The 12,276-nt window shown below is 35.4% G+C and overlaps 3 long non-coding RNA genes across 3 annotated transcripts; all 3 read right to left on the bottom strand.

Annotated features, from left to right (window-relative positions):
* Positions 1–9,391: 9,391 nt before the first annotated feature.
* On the bottom strand, positions 9,392–9,863 carry LOC124929111. The gene is made up of 3 exons (XR_007098628.1): positions 9,844–9,863; positions 9,608–9,661; positions 9,392–9,491 (listed from the first exon to the last, which is right to left on the bottom strand). It is a non-coding gene; the product is annotated as an uncharacterized LOC124929111 (long non-coding RNA).
* A 446-nt stretch (positions 9,864–10,309) lies between these two features.
* LOC124928716 lies at positions 10,310–11,262 on the bottom strand. Its single transcript, XR_007098584.1, has 5 exons — positions 11,092–11,262; positions 10,943–11,023; positions 10,670–10,851; positions 10,521–10,601; positions 10,310–10,429 (listed from the first exon to the last, which is right to left on the bottom strand). It is a non-coding gene; the product is annotated as an uncharacterized LOC124928716 (long non-coding RNA).
* Positions 11,263–11,379: 117 nt separating this feature from the next.
* LOC124928717 lies at positions 11,380–11,929 on the bottom strand. Its single transcript, XR_007098585.1, has 3 exons — positions 11,837–11,929; positions 11,515–11,568; positions 11,380–11,446 (listed from the first exon to the last, which is right to left on the bottom strand). It is a non-coding gene; the product is annotated as an uncharacterized LOC124928717 (long non-coding RNA).
* Positions 11,930–12,276: the final 347 nt, after the last annotated feature.

A 12,276-nucleotide genomic window follows, 5' to 3' on the forward strand; every position in this document is an offset into this window, starting at 1 on the left:
AATGACATTCACGATATAGAAAGAAATTGTTTGTTGTTTGTTTATTTGACCGAAATGAAAATGTAAGGTCACAAGGTCAATTGAGGTGGATAAAAATATAAATGAGATAGTTGGTCACTCGAAGTGAGTATGCAACGCGATGAGAGTTCGATTGAGGATTAGTGGGCCAAAGTGAGGGTAAAAGAGATTGGTAATGTACCAAATTGAAAGTTTAAGGTCACGGTATAAGATGTCCGATTAGGGTGGATAAATGTGAAATGATCAGTCTAAGTGAAGATAAGTAAGTCGGGCGGTTTATTATAAAATATGTTAGAAGATGGATTGTTTGACCCAAATGAAAGTAAAGTCTCTAAATGAGAGGTCGATTTAGATTAGTGGGATAAAAATATGGAACAAGATAGTTTTGGTTAATCGATGTAAGTAATGTCACACTATGAGAGGTCGATTGAGGAATTGATGGGTCAAAGTGAGGATAAAATAGATTGGTAACGTTGAAGATGGTTGATTTGACCGAAATGAAATTGTGTAAGGTCACACAATATAAGAGGTTGATTAGGGTATGGATAAATATAGAATGAGATAGTTAGTTATCTGAAGTGAGGATAAAAAAGTCAGGTTTCATATTATAAATTATGTGAGGAGATGGATCACGAGATACAAGGTCAGTTGGGGATTGGTGATCAAAGTGAAGAGTAAAAAAGATTGGTGATGTTGGAGATGGTTGATTTGATCGAAATGAAAATTGTGTAAGGTCACACAATATGAGAGGTTGATTAGGGTGTGGATAAATGTGGAATGAGATGGTTAGTTATCCGAAATGAGGATAAACAGTCAGGTTGTATATTGTAAAATATGTGAGGAGATGGGTCACGAGATAAGAGGTTAGTTGGGGATTGGTGATCAAAGTGAAAAAGTAAAAGAGATTGGTAATGTTGGAGATTGTTGATTTAACTGAAGTGAAAGTGTAAGATCACATATGAGAGGTCGATTATTGGGGTGGATAAATGTGAAATGAGATGGATGGTTAGCCAAATTGAGGATAAAAAATATCGGGTTGTATATTGTAAAATATGTTAGGAGATGAGTTGTTTGACGAAGAAAGCAAGGTCTCGAGATGAGAGGTAGACTGTGAATTGATAGATAAATGTGGAATGAGATGGTTAATTAGTTAAAGTGAAAGTAAGGTAAAGAGATGAGAGGTCAATTGGGATAGATAAATATGAAATTAGATGTATGGTTATCCGAAGTGAGGATACAAATATCGGGTTGTATATTATAAAATATGTGAAAAGATGAGTTGTTTGATGAAGTGAAAGTAAAATCTTCGAGAGTATAGAGGTCGATTGTGATTGGTGAATAAATGTGAAATGAGATGATTTTGATTAGTCGTAAAGGTCGATTGAAAAAGAAATTGATATTGGTGGTTAAAATATGCTAGAAGACTAGTTGTTTAACCGAAGTGAAAATTAAGGTCACGATATGAGAAATCCGATTTGAATAAGTAGATAAATATGGAATGAGATGATTAGTTAGTCTGAGTGTTTTAAGGTTACGAGATGAGAGGTCGATTGAGCATTGATGGGCTAAAGTGAGGGTAAAAAAGAGATTAATAATGTTTGATATTTTTGATTTGACCAAAGTAGAAAGTGTAATTAAGGTAATGAGACAAGAAATTCATTAGTAAAAATATGTGATGAGATATGTGAGAAGATGAGTTATTTTACCAAAGTGAATAAAATGTGGAATGAGAGTATTATATTTTTTATTTTAATATATTATTAGTGATTTATTAAAAAGTTTAAACTTTGAATACATATTATTATTTATTAATTTTGTTGGGTCAAATTATTTTGACTAAGTGTCAAAATATTTTGACTAAGTGTCAAAATATTTTGACTATTGGAATTTTGATGATGAGTGTGTACAAAACGTAATTTAAGTCGTCTAATCGTTTTTGGTGCAGGTGTATCGAAAACAGGTTATATTAGACTAAGTCTAAATGAGGTTCATTAGACTAATTGACCATTAAATTCATAGAGTTAGACGTGCAGTCTAACGGATACGTAGTTAGACGTGCAGTCTAAAAGATACGTAGTTAGACGTACAGTCTAACGGATACGTAGTTAGACGTGTAGTCTAACAAATACGTAGTTAGACGTGCAGTCTAACAGATACGTAATTAGACGTGCAGTCTAACAGACGTAGTTAGACGTGCAATATAACAAACGTAGTTAGACGTACAGTCTAACAGACGTAGTTAGACGTGCAGTCTAACAGATACGTAGTTAGACGTGTAGTCTAACGGATACGTAGTTAGACGTGAAGTCTAACGGATACGTAGTTAGACGTGCAATCTAACGGATACGTAGTTAGACGTGCAATCTATCGGATACGTAGTTAGACGTGCAGTCTAACAGATGTAGTTAGACGTGCCGTCTAATAGATGAGAGTTAGACGTGCAGTCTAACTCCTTCAGATTAGTCTGAAGGGATGCGTAGTTAGATGTGCAATCTAACAGATGAGAGATATACGTGCAGTCTAACTCCTTCAGATTAGTCTGAAGGGATGCGTAGTTAGACGTGCTGTCTAACAGATGAGAGTTAGACATTAGACGTGCAGTCTAACTCCTTCAGATTAGTCTGAAGGGATACGTAGTTAGACGTGCCGTCTAACAGATGAGAGTTAGACGTGCAGTCTAACTCCTTCAGATTAGTTTAAAGGGATGCGTAGTTAGACGTGCCTTCTAATAGATGAGAGTTAGACGTGTGGTCTAACTCCTTCAGATTAGTCTCAAGGGAACCGTAATTAGACGTGTCGTCTAATCCCATTAGACCAGGTGGTCTAATGGATTCTGCTATTAGACGGGGGCGTCTAATTTCATTAGATGAGGTCGTCTAAGTGAAATACGTCTAATGCCATGCTTAAGCAGTTGTTTGAAGCTAGCATCCGTCTACCCATGATCAACTAGCTGTACGGTACTCCTACTCTACTTTCTAGTGAAGATTAGTACAACAGCCAGATGTAACTAATTGATTAATGCCACGTAAGCAAATATTCTTCTCACTACTTATTTCTTGCAGGAATATCCTAGAAGAATATTTGGCTCACTACCAGATTGGTACGGCCACGATCCTGGTGCTCAAAGTGTGTTGTGTACTATGGAGGCGCTCCAATGGAAGCTCGCCACGTGTCATTATGGAAGATTCGACCGTTGGTACCTGCTCCCTATTTAAAGATCTTCAAGGACCAAAGATGAATCATCGATCTATCGATACTCAGAGGATTATACGCAAACATACAAACTGATATACGAAAGAGCTGCTTTCTTGTTTTACTGTGTGTTTATCAAGAGAGAGTTAGAATCAAAGTATTGTTTTAGCTGAGTGATATACTTTATCATATTAGTTGAACATATTCTGTTCTGTTCAACAGGGAGCTAATCGTGCAACTATATTTAATTCTAAGAAACTTATAGTGAATCCTTCCGGTGGTTGGAAAAAGGGGTGACGTAGGAGAGTTTTCTCCGAACATCCATAAACAAATTGTTGTGTCATTTTCATTCTGTCATCTTCTCATTCTTGATTCTTAGCTTCAAACCTGAGCAAACGTTTCCGCACTTGAATCGTTCAAGAGTTTGCAAGGGTTTTTGTAGAATAGAAAGTGATTTAAATCCTTAATAGGATTTCTATCAAACCATTTTTCCTAAGCCAACATCAATAGCTAGACCCTGTCTCTATTGATTACGCTGATCCTATCAATTGGTATCAAAGCCCTGCTTCTATTCTCAAGCATCAAGAACTTGAATCATGTCTATCATAACCGAGATCCCCATTGTGTCAAGGGACAACTACGAATATTGGATGATGAAAATGCAAGCTCACTTGGCTTCTTTTGATTGTGATATGTGGAACGTCATTACCGATGGCCCCATAAAAACTTCGAAGCCAAGATGTGAGTGGACTATTGAAGATAAGATGACCAACAACCTGGACAATGTGGCCAAAAATATTTTGTGTCAGTCGATCAACATGAACATATTCTACGAGATCAAGTCTTGTTCCTCTACTAAAGAAATCGGGGAGAAGTTGACTCAGATCTATGGTCGAAATATTCAAGTCAAGAAGGACCAGAAAGTTTTCATGTGTGTTGAAAACAAATCCAAATGGGCCGACAGCGATTCCGAGGATTCTCCTGCTAAAAAAGTGATTGAAACTATTTCATGCTTGCTGGAAGATAATCAATCCAAGGTAAAAGTGAATGATGGTCTCGAGTAATCTGTGTGGTATCTGGATAGCGGCTTTTCCAGGCATATGACAGGAAACAGGCGGCTTCTCACTGATATAGCAGATTTTTCTGGACCTAAGATCACTTTTGGTGACAACAAGAAGGGTAAGACCATGGGTAAGGGTAAGATTATCCATGATAATCTAACCATTAATGATGTGTTACTCGTTGACAATCTGTGCTATAACCTGATCAGTCAGTCATAGGAACAAGATGGGTCCTTAGAAACAAGCTTAGTGAAAATGGCTTAGTTATTAGAAACAAGGTCGGTTTAGTTACTCAAGAATACAAACAAGAGGAAGATATCGACTTTGATGAGTCTTTTGCACCTATAGCAAGACTTGAGGCAATTAGAATCTTCTTGGCCTATGCATCATTTAAGAATTTTAAAGTTTTTCAAATTGATGTGAAAAGTGCATTTTTAAATGGTAAATTAAATGAAGATGTTTATGTTGAGCAACCCCCTGGTTTGTAGATCATACTTTACCAAATCATGTTTTTAAACCTGCAAAAGCTTTGTATGGTCTGAAATAAGCTTCTAGAGCTTAGTATGACACTTTGACTGAATTTTTATTTGATTGTGACTTTGTTATTGGAACTGTGGATAAAACACTATTTAGATTCACTAAAGACTCTCACATTCTGCTTGTTCAAATATATGTTGATGATATTATATTTGGATCAACTAACTCCAAATTGTGTGAGAAATTTGCCAAGTTGATGTAGGACAGATTTGAAATGAGCATGATGGGAGAATTAACTTTCTTCCTAGGTCTTCAAGTTCGTCAGTTGGAGAAAGGAACCTTCATCAATCAAGCCAATTATACCAAAGAGTTACTAAAGAAGTTTGGGATGGAGAATTACTCTCCTGCAGCCACTCCAATGAGCTCCTCTAGTAAATTGGACAAAGATGAAGGTGGTCAAAGTGTAGATGTCACAACCTATAGAGGTCTAATTGGGTCATTGCTCTATGTTACTATTAGTAGACCAGATATCCAATTTGTTGTTGGTGTCTGTGGAAGATTTCAGGTTAATCCTAAACTCTCTCACTTTACTGTTGCTAAACGCATTTTGAAGTATTTAAAGGGAACTCAAAATGTGGGACTATGATATCCGAAAGATTCCAGTTTCAATTTAACTAGTTTCTCAGATGCAGATTATGCATGATGCAAAATTGATAGAAAGAGCACGAGTGGAACTTGCCAGTTCCTTGGAGATCATCTTATCTCATGGTTTAACAAGTAGTAGACGTCGGTTGCCACGTCTACAGCTGAAGCAGAGTACCTTGCTGCTGACAGTTGATGCTCTCAGCTTTTGTGGGTTCAACAACAACTTAAGGACTATGGGATTGAGGCTGAAGAATCTCCAATTTTATGCGACAACACTAGTGCTATCGCAATCACCTACAATCCAGTTCTGCATTCTCGGACAAAGCACATTGAAATCAGGCATCACTTTATCCGAGAGCATGTCAATCAGAAGCAGATTCGTCTTGAATACATCCCAACAGATCAACAAACTACAGACATATTCACAAAGCATCTACCCGAAGCTAAGTTTTCTCACTTTAGAAACATTTTAGGACTTGTTGATCTTGATTGATGCTGTTAAGTGCATAAATTGAGGGGGAACAAGTTCTTCAAACGTAACTGGACAGACAAGAAGACAGAGGTATTAATACGTCCAATGGACTAAAAGTTTAAGAAGCATAACTACTTAGATGTACGTCTACTTAAGAAGTTTTTATCTTCTTTCGGGAACTCATGTCTTAGTTAATTAACCTGCGCGGTTAGACGTATACGTCTAATAGACGTTAGACGTTTTGTGATAAGAGCAAGTGGTAGCCATCAAATGGTCAAAATTCCTCTTCAACAACCTAGTTAGAATGATCTCCGCCCGGAAGAAGATCTTTGGCTATGACGGTCCTCTTTGCGCATTCCTTTGCCGTATTATTGATGAACCTGGTCACGGGTTCCATTCCTCTTCCAAAATCTTGAACAGCGAGAAGGTTCTCGATTATGTTCTTAGGGTGAACAGGCTTAGATCGAAGAAGAGAAACATGGACGAGCTTAACTCTGCTCTAACTTTAGCTCTAGAGTCAGCTGTAGATTCTCTTCCTAGATGATGTTAAAAAAGAGGAAGAGAGAAAGGAGGATAGGAATATAATTTTTTTTTTGTCTTGTGTTGTCCTGATCTTATTTCGTTTTGCTATTTTTGAAAGGTTTTTTGTATTTTTCTGTTGAAAAACATTCCTAATTTTGCGTTTATCTCATTATGGTATTGATTGCATCACTCATATAATCTTTTTGTTGTCTATGCAAAGTTTTAACATCTTCATCAAAAAGGGGGAAATTGTTGGGTCAAATTATTTTGACTAAGTGTCAAAATATTTTGACTATTGGAATTTTGATGATGAGTGTGTATAAAACTTAATTTAAGTCGTCTAATCGTTTTTGGTGCAGGTGTATCGAAAACAGGTTATATTAGACTAAGTGTAAATGAGGTTCATTAGACTAATTAGCCATTAGATGCATAGAGTTAGACGTGCAGTCTAACAGATACGTAGTTAGACGTGCAGTCTAACGGATACTTAGTTAGACGTACAGTCTAACGGATACGTAGTTAGACATGCAGTCTAACAGATACGTAGTTAGACGTGCAGTCTAACGGAGACGTAGTTAGATGTGTCGTCTAACAGATGAGAGTTAGACGTGCAGTCTAACTCCTTCAGATTAGTCTGAAGGGATGCGTAGTTAGATGTGCAGTCTAACAGATAAGAGTTAGACATGCAGTCTAACTCCTTTAGATTAGTCTGAAGGAATGCGTAGTTAGATGTTTCGTCTAACATATGAGAGTTAGACGTGCAGTCTAACTCCTTTAGATTAGTGTGAATGGATGCGTAGTTAGATGTTCCGTCTAACAGATGAGAGTTAGACGTGCAGTCTAACTCCTTCAGATTAGTCTAAAGGGATGCGTAGTTAGACGTGTCGTCTAACAGATGAGAGTTAGACGTGCAGTCTAACTCCTTCAGATTAGTCTGAAGGGAACCGTAATTAGATGTATCGTCTAATCCCATTAGACCACCTGGTCTAATGGATTCTGCTATTAGTCGGGGGCGTCTAATTTCATTAGACGAGGTCGTCTAAGTGAAATACGTCTAATTCTATGCTTAAGAAGTTGCTTAAAGCTAGCACCCGTCTACCCACGATCAACTAGATGTACGCTACTCCATTTTTCAGTGAAGATCAGTACGTCAGCCAGTTGCAACCATTTGATTAATGCCACGTAAGCAAATATTCTTCCCACTACTTGTTTTTTGCAAGAATATCCTAGAAGAATATTTGGCGCACTACCAGATTGGTACGGCCACGATCCTGATGCTCAAAGTCTATTGTGTACTATGGAGGTGTTCCAATAGAAGCTCGCCACGTGTCATTATGGAAGATTTGACCGTTGGTACCTGCTCCCTATTTAAAGATCTTCAAGGACCACGAATGAATCATCGATCTATCGATACTCAGAGAACTATACGCAAACATACAAACTAATATACGAAAGAGTTGCTTTCTTGTTTTACTATATGTTTATCAAGAGAGAGTTAAAATCAAAACATTATTTTAGCTGAGTGATATACTTCATCATATTGTAAGTTGAACAGAGCCTGTTCTGTTCAACAGTGAGCTAATCGTGCAACTGTATTTGATTCTAAGAAACTTATAGTGAATCTTTCCGGTGGTTGAAAGAAGAGGTGACGTAAGAGAGTTTGCTCCGAACATCCATAAACAAACTATTGTGTCATTTTCATTCTGTCATCTTCCCATTCTTAGTTCTTAGCTTCAAACCTGAGCAAACGTTTCCGCACTTGAATCGTTCAAAAGTTTGCAAGAGTTTGTGTATAATAGAAAGTGATTTAAATCCTTAATAGGATTTCTATCAAACCATTTTTCCTAAGCCGTCATCAATAGCTAGACCCTATCTCTATTGATTACGCCGATCCTAATTACGGTTCCCTTCAGATTAATCTGAAGGAGTTAGACTGCATGTCTAACTCTCATCTGTTAGACGGTACATCTAACTACGCATCCCTTCAGACTAATCTAAAGGAGTTAGACTGCACGTCTAACTCTCATATGTTAGACGACACGTCTAACTACGCATCCCTTCAGACTAATCTGAAGGAGTTAGACTGCACGTCTAACTCTCATCTGTTAGACGACACGTCTAACTACGCATCCCTTCAGACTAATCTGAAGGAGTTAGACTGCACGTCTAACTCTCATCTGTTAGACTACACGTCTAATTACGCATCCTTTCATACTAATCTGAAGGAGTTAGACTAATCTTTTGTTTATATTTTTATCCGTATGTATCGCAAATAAAATTATAATTTTTACTTAAATACATTAAAAATAGTATAGGTGTTTATAAATATGTGTTATCAAATAAATATATATTAAATAAATCTTTAATATATCAATTTAAGTGATAAACTACTTAAATTTGTTAATTTTATCATATTATCCTATTCTAAAAACAATTACATTTTAAGTAGAAAATAAATTAATAACTTTTTTTATTATTAACTTTTTTTTTTAAAAAAAGTAATAAACTCATTAAATTTTAATATAATTTAAGAGTACGGTTAAATTTTGATTTGTCTAGAATATACTACAAATTTTAAGTTAATGATGTTGAATAATTGAATTTTATTTTATGTGCACTACAACAAAAAAGACTTCTGGCGACCCTTAAAAAGACTTCTGCCAACCCTTAAAAGCGTCGCTAAAAATATCACCGACCCTTATTTTTGCGTCGCCATAAGCAGGGTCGGCAGAAGTTATAACAACGCTTATTTAAGCGTCGGTAATATTAATTTAAGCGTCGCCAAAACCCCAATTAATTTTTAACAATTTTACTTTTTAATTTGTTTGTATTTTTGTTTTAAATTAAATAATCATTAAAAATATTTAAAAAAACATTTCCTATTCATTATTGACAATTTAAATAATAAAAAATAAACATAAATTTTCTAAACAATATTTTCTCATAAAATAATATCATAATCAAATAAATAAATATTAATTATATATTACAATTTTTTTTAATGTTCTAATGTTCAAATAAAAAAAACATTAAATTCCCGTTTGAACTCAGAGGCTATGTTTGTAAAGAACATGTTTGTGCTGATCACTATTCATGTCGGAAAGCTGCTCACCAACAAAATCATTAAACATTAATGGAGTGATATGATAAACAAAAATGAATCATTAATAACCGGCAAATATTAACAAATTAGAAATAAATTTATAAATATTGTACTTACAACTGTGATGTTCATAGTATCCAAAGGGTTTGATGCAATAGAATTTGTTCTAATCTGCAACAAAAATATTTAAGTCATATATCTAAGAAAAGGAAAAAAGTTATGTAGATAAAAAAATTATATCACCCTAATCTAATGATAATACCAAACTTCTTGTACATTCTTTTAATAAGAACTAATTATATCAACCTGATCCATGATCCAATGAATATTCTTCAACTTACTTTTCAACTTACTTAAGAGAATAAGGTGGATCCACTAGCTTCTCAACAGGCATTGACATCGAAAGTTTCCAACTACAAAAATAAAGTAGATTTAGTGAAGTTCACCCAAAGACTATCTCAGGGCAATAGCAAAAACTGAAATTTACCTTCGATCAAGAAAAAACATATACAAAGAGGTTTCTCATTCATACATCAACCGTAAAAAATATTAGCAAGCAGTTCAGGGCATATGTAATTGGGAGTTCCAACAACTTATTAAGGGCATATGTAATTGGGAGTTCCAACAACCTATTAAGAACATAAGAGGAAGGACTAAATGTTTGGCCAATAAATATCTTCTATGTATAAAGAATAAGACGAAAAAAATGCAAACGCAGAAGAGCATACTTCTACCACCCATTTTGATCAATACTTATTTATGCTTTAACATGCAATCATATTAGTTAGCTGGGAAGTTTCTATAACTAATTTCATATCTATTGTTCTTTCCTATGTTTATATGAGAGACTTGCCTGTTCAAACGACAGAGTTTGCCTGTGCAGGCATTGTCGAGAGTCTTCTTGACTACGAAATTCCAATAAATAAGGATTGAACCACCCTAGTTAAGACAAATTGAAAGATTGTTCAAGAAAATGATAGTATAAATGTTAAAAACTTAAAACACGTAGAGGATTTAAAAAGTGAATTACCCAACCGAAAGTTCTTGAAAGGTCATTGCCTGTACCGAGAAGTCCCAAAACCCAACCTACTGCACTATTACCTCCTGCAACCTGCAAATTTCCAAAGTTTTTATAATGTACAGGCATTTCTGCAAACAGTTTATAGGCATGAATCTTACCACAATTCATAATGAGTACAAACTCATGAGGCTTCACAGAGTTAAGATCAAAACCTGAAGATTTACAAATTAAGATCATTCATATGAGAGACTTGCCTATCCAAACGACAGAGTTTGCCTGTGCATGCATTCTCGAGAGTCTTCTTGACTATGGATTTCTAGTAAATAGGGATTGAACCACCCTAGTTGAGACAAATTGAAAGAATGTTCAAGAAAATGATAGTATAAATGTTAAAAAGTTAAAACAAGTAGATGATTTAAAAAGTGAATTACCCAACTGAAAGTTCTTGAAAGGTCGTTGCTTGTACCAAGACATCCCAAAACCCAACCTACTGCACTATCACCTCCTGTAACCTGCAAATTTCCAAAGTTTTTAAAATGTACAGGCATTTCTACAAACAGTTTATAGGCATGAATCTTACCACAATTCATAATGAGTTTGTACTCATGAGGCTTCACAGAGTTAAGATCAAAACCTGAAAATTTACAAATTAAGATCATTCATATGAGAGACTTGCCTATCCAAACGACAGAGTTTTCCTGTGCATGCACTCTCGAGAGTCTTCTTGACTACGGATTTCCAGTAAATAGATATTGACCCACCCTGGTTAAGACAAATTGAAAGAATGTTCAAGAAAATGATAGTATAGATGTTAAAAACTTAAAACAGGTAGATGATTTGAAAAGTGAATTACCCAACCCGAAAGTTCTTGAAAAGTCGTTGCCTGTACCGAGAAGTCCCAAAACCCAACCTACTGCACTATCACCTCCTGCAACCTGCAAATTTCCAAAGTTTTTATAATGTACAGGCATTTCTGCAAACAGTTTATAGGCATGAATCTTACCACAATTCATAATGAGTTTGTACTCATGAGGCTTCACAGAGTTAAGATCAAAACCTGAAGATTTACAAATTAAGATCATTTATGAGGCTTCACAATTTAAAATCTGAACTAAGACAAACATAAGTAAGTAACAATTAAAAATTGATGGCTTCAATTATTTTCATTTCACTATATATAATTATATATATATATATATATAATAAGTAAGATCCAGATTCAAACCCAAATTTCAATTTCTACTTCAAATAAGCTTTGATTTCTTTGCCGTCTACATTAACCAATCAAATGGATACCCATTTGAGATAGGGATAGAGGGAAGAACCTGTTCTTCACCCATCAATTCCTGAAGATGACTTTTCAACCTAGGGCCATGCCAACCACCACTGTTGGAGGTTAATGAAGACAACCAACTGAGATTCACAAAGCCATTATAAAGACAAGCAATCAAATTGGGGATAGTAAGTAAATCAGATTGGTAAGAGAAAAGAAGGATTACGTTGAAGAAGGACCAAACATAGGATTGTCGTTGAGCGGCTGAAACGAAAAACGACCGAAGATCCAGCATAACCGTTCCCTCTGTTCTTTGTTTTCCTTCTTTCCAAATCTTGAAACAATAAAGAGCGTACCTCAAGATTGAAGGAATTAGCAGATAGACTAAAGAGAGAACAAGTGATCTATAAAAGATAAACAAAACAAGGACAATGGGAATATTGGTCAAATTTCAAACCCTATAATACCTTAAGTTAAGAGCCAAGAAAAAAC

The sequence above is a fragment of the Impatiens glandulifera genome, chromosome 3 (genome assembly GCF_907164915.1).
Source record: "Impatiens glandulifera chromosome 3, dImpGla2.1, whole genome shotgun sequence".
Taxonomy (NCBI): Eukaryota; Viridiplantae; Streptophyta; class Magnoliopsida; order Ericales; family Balsaminaceae; genus Impatiens; species Impatiens glandulifera.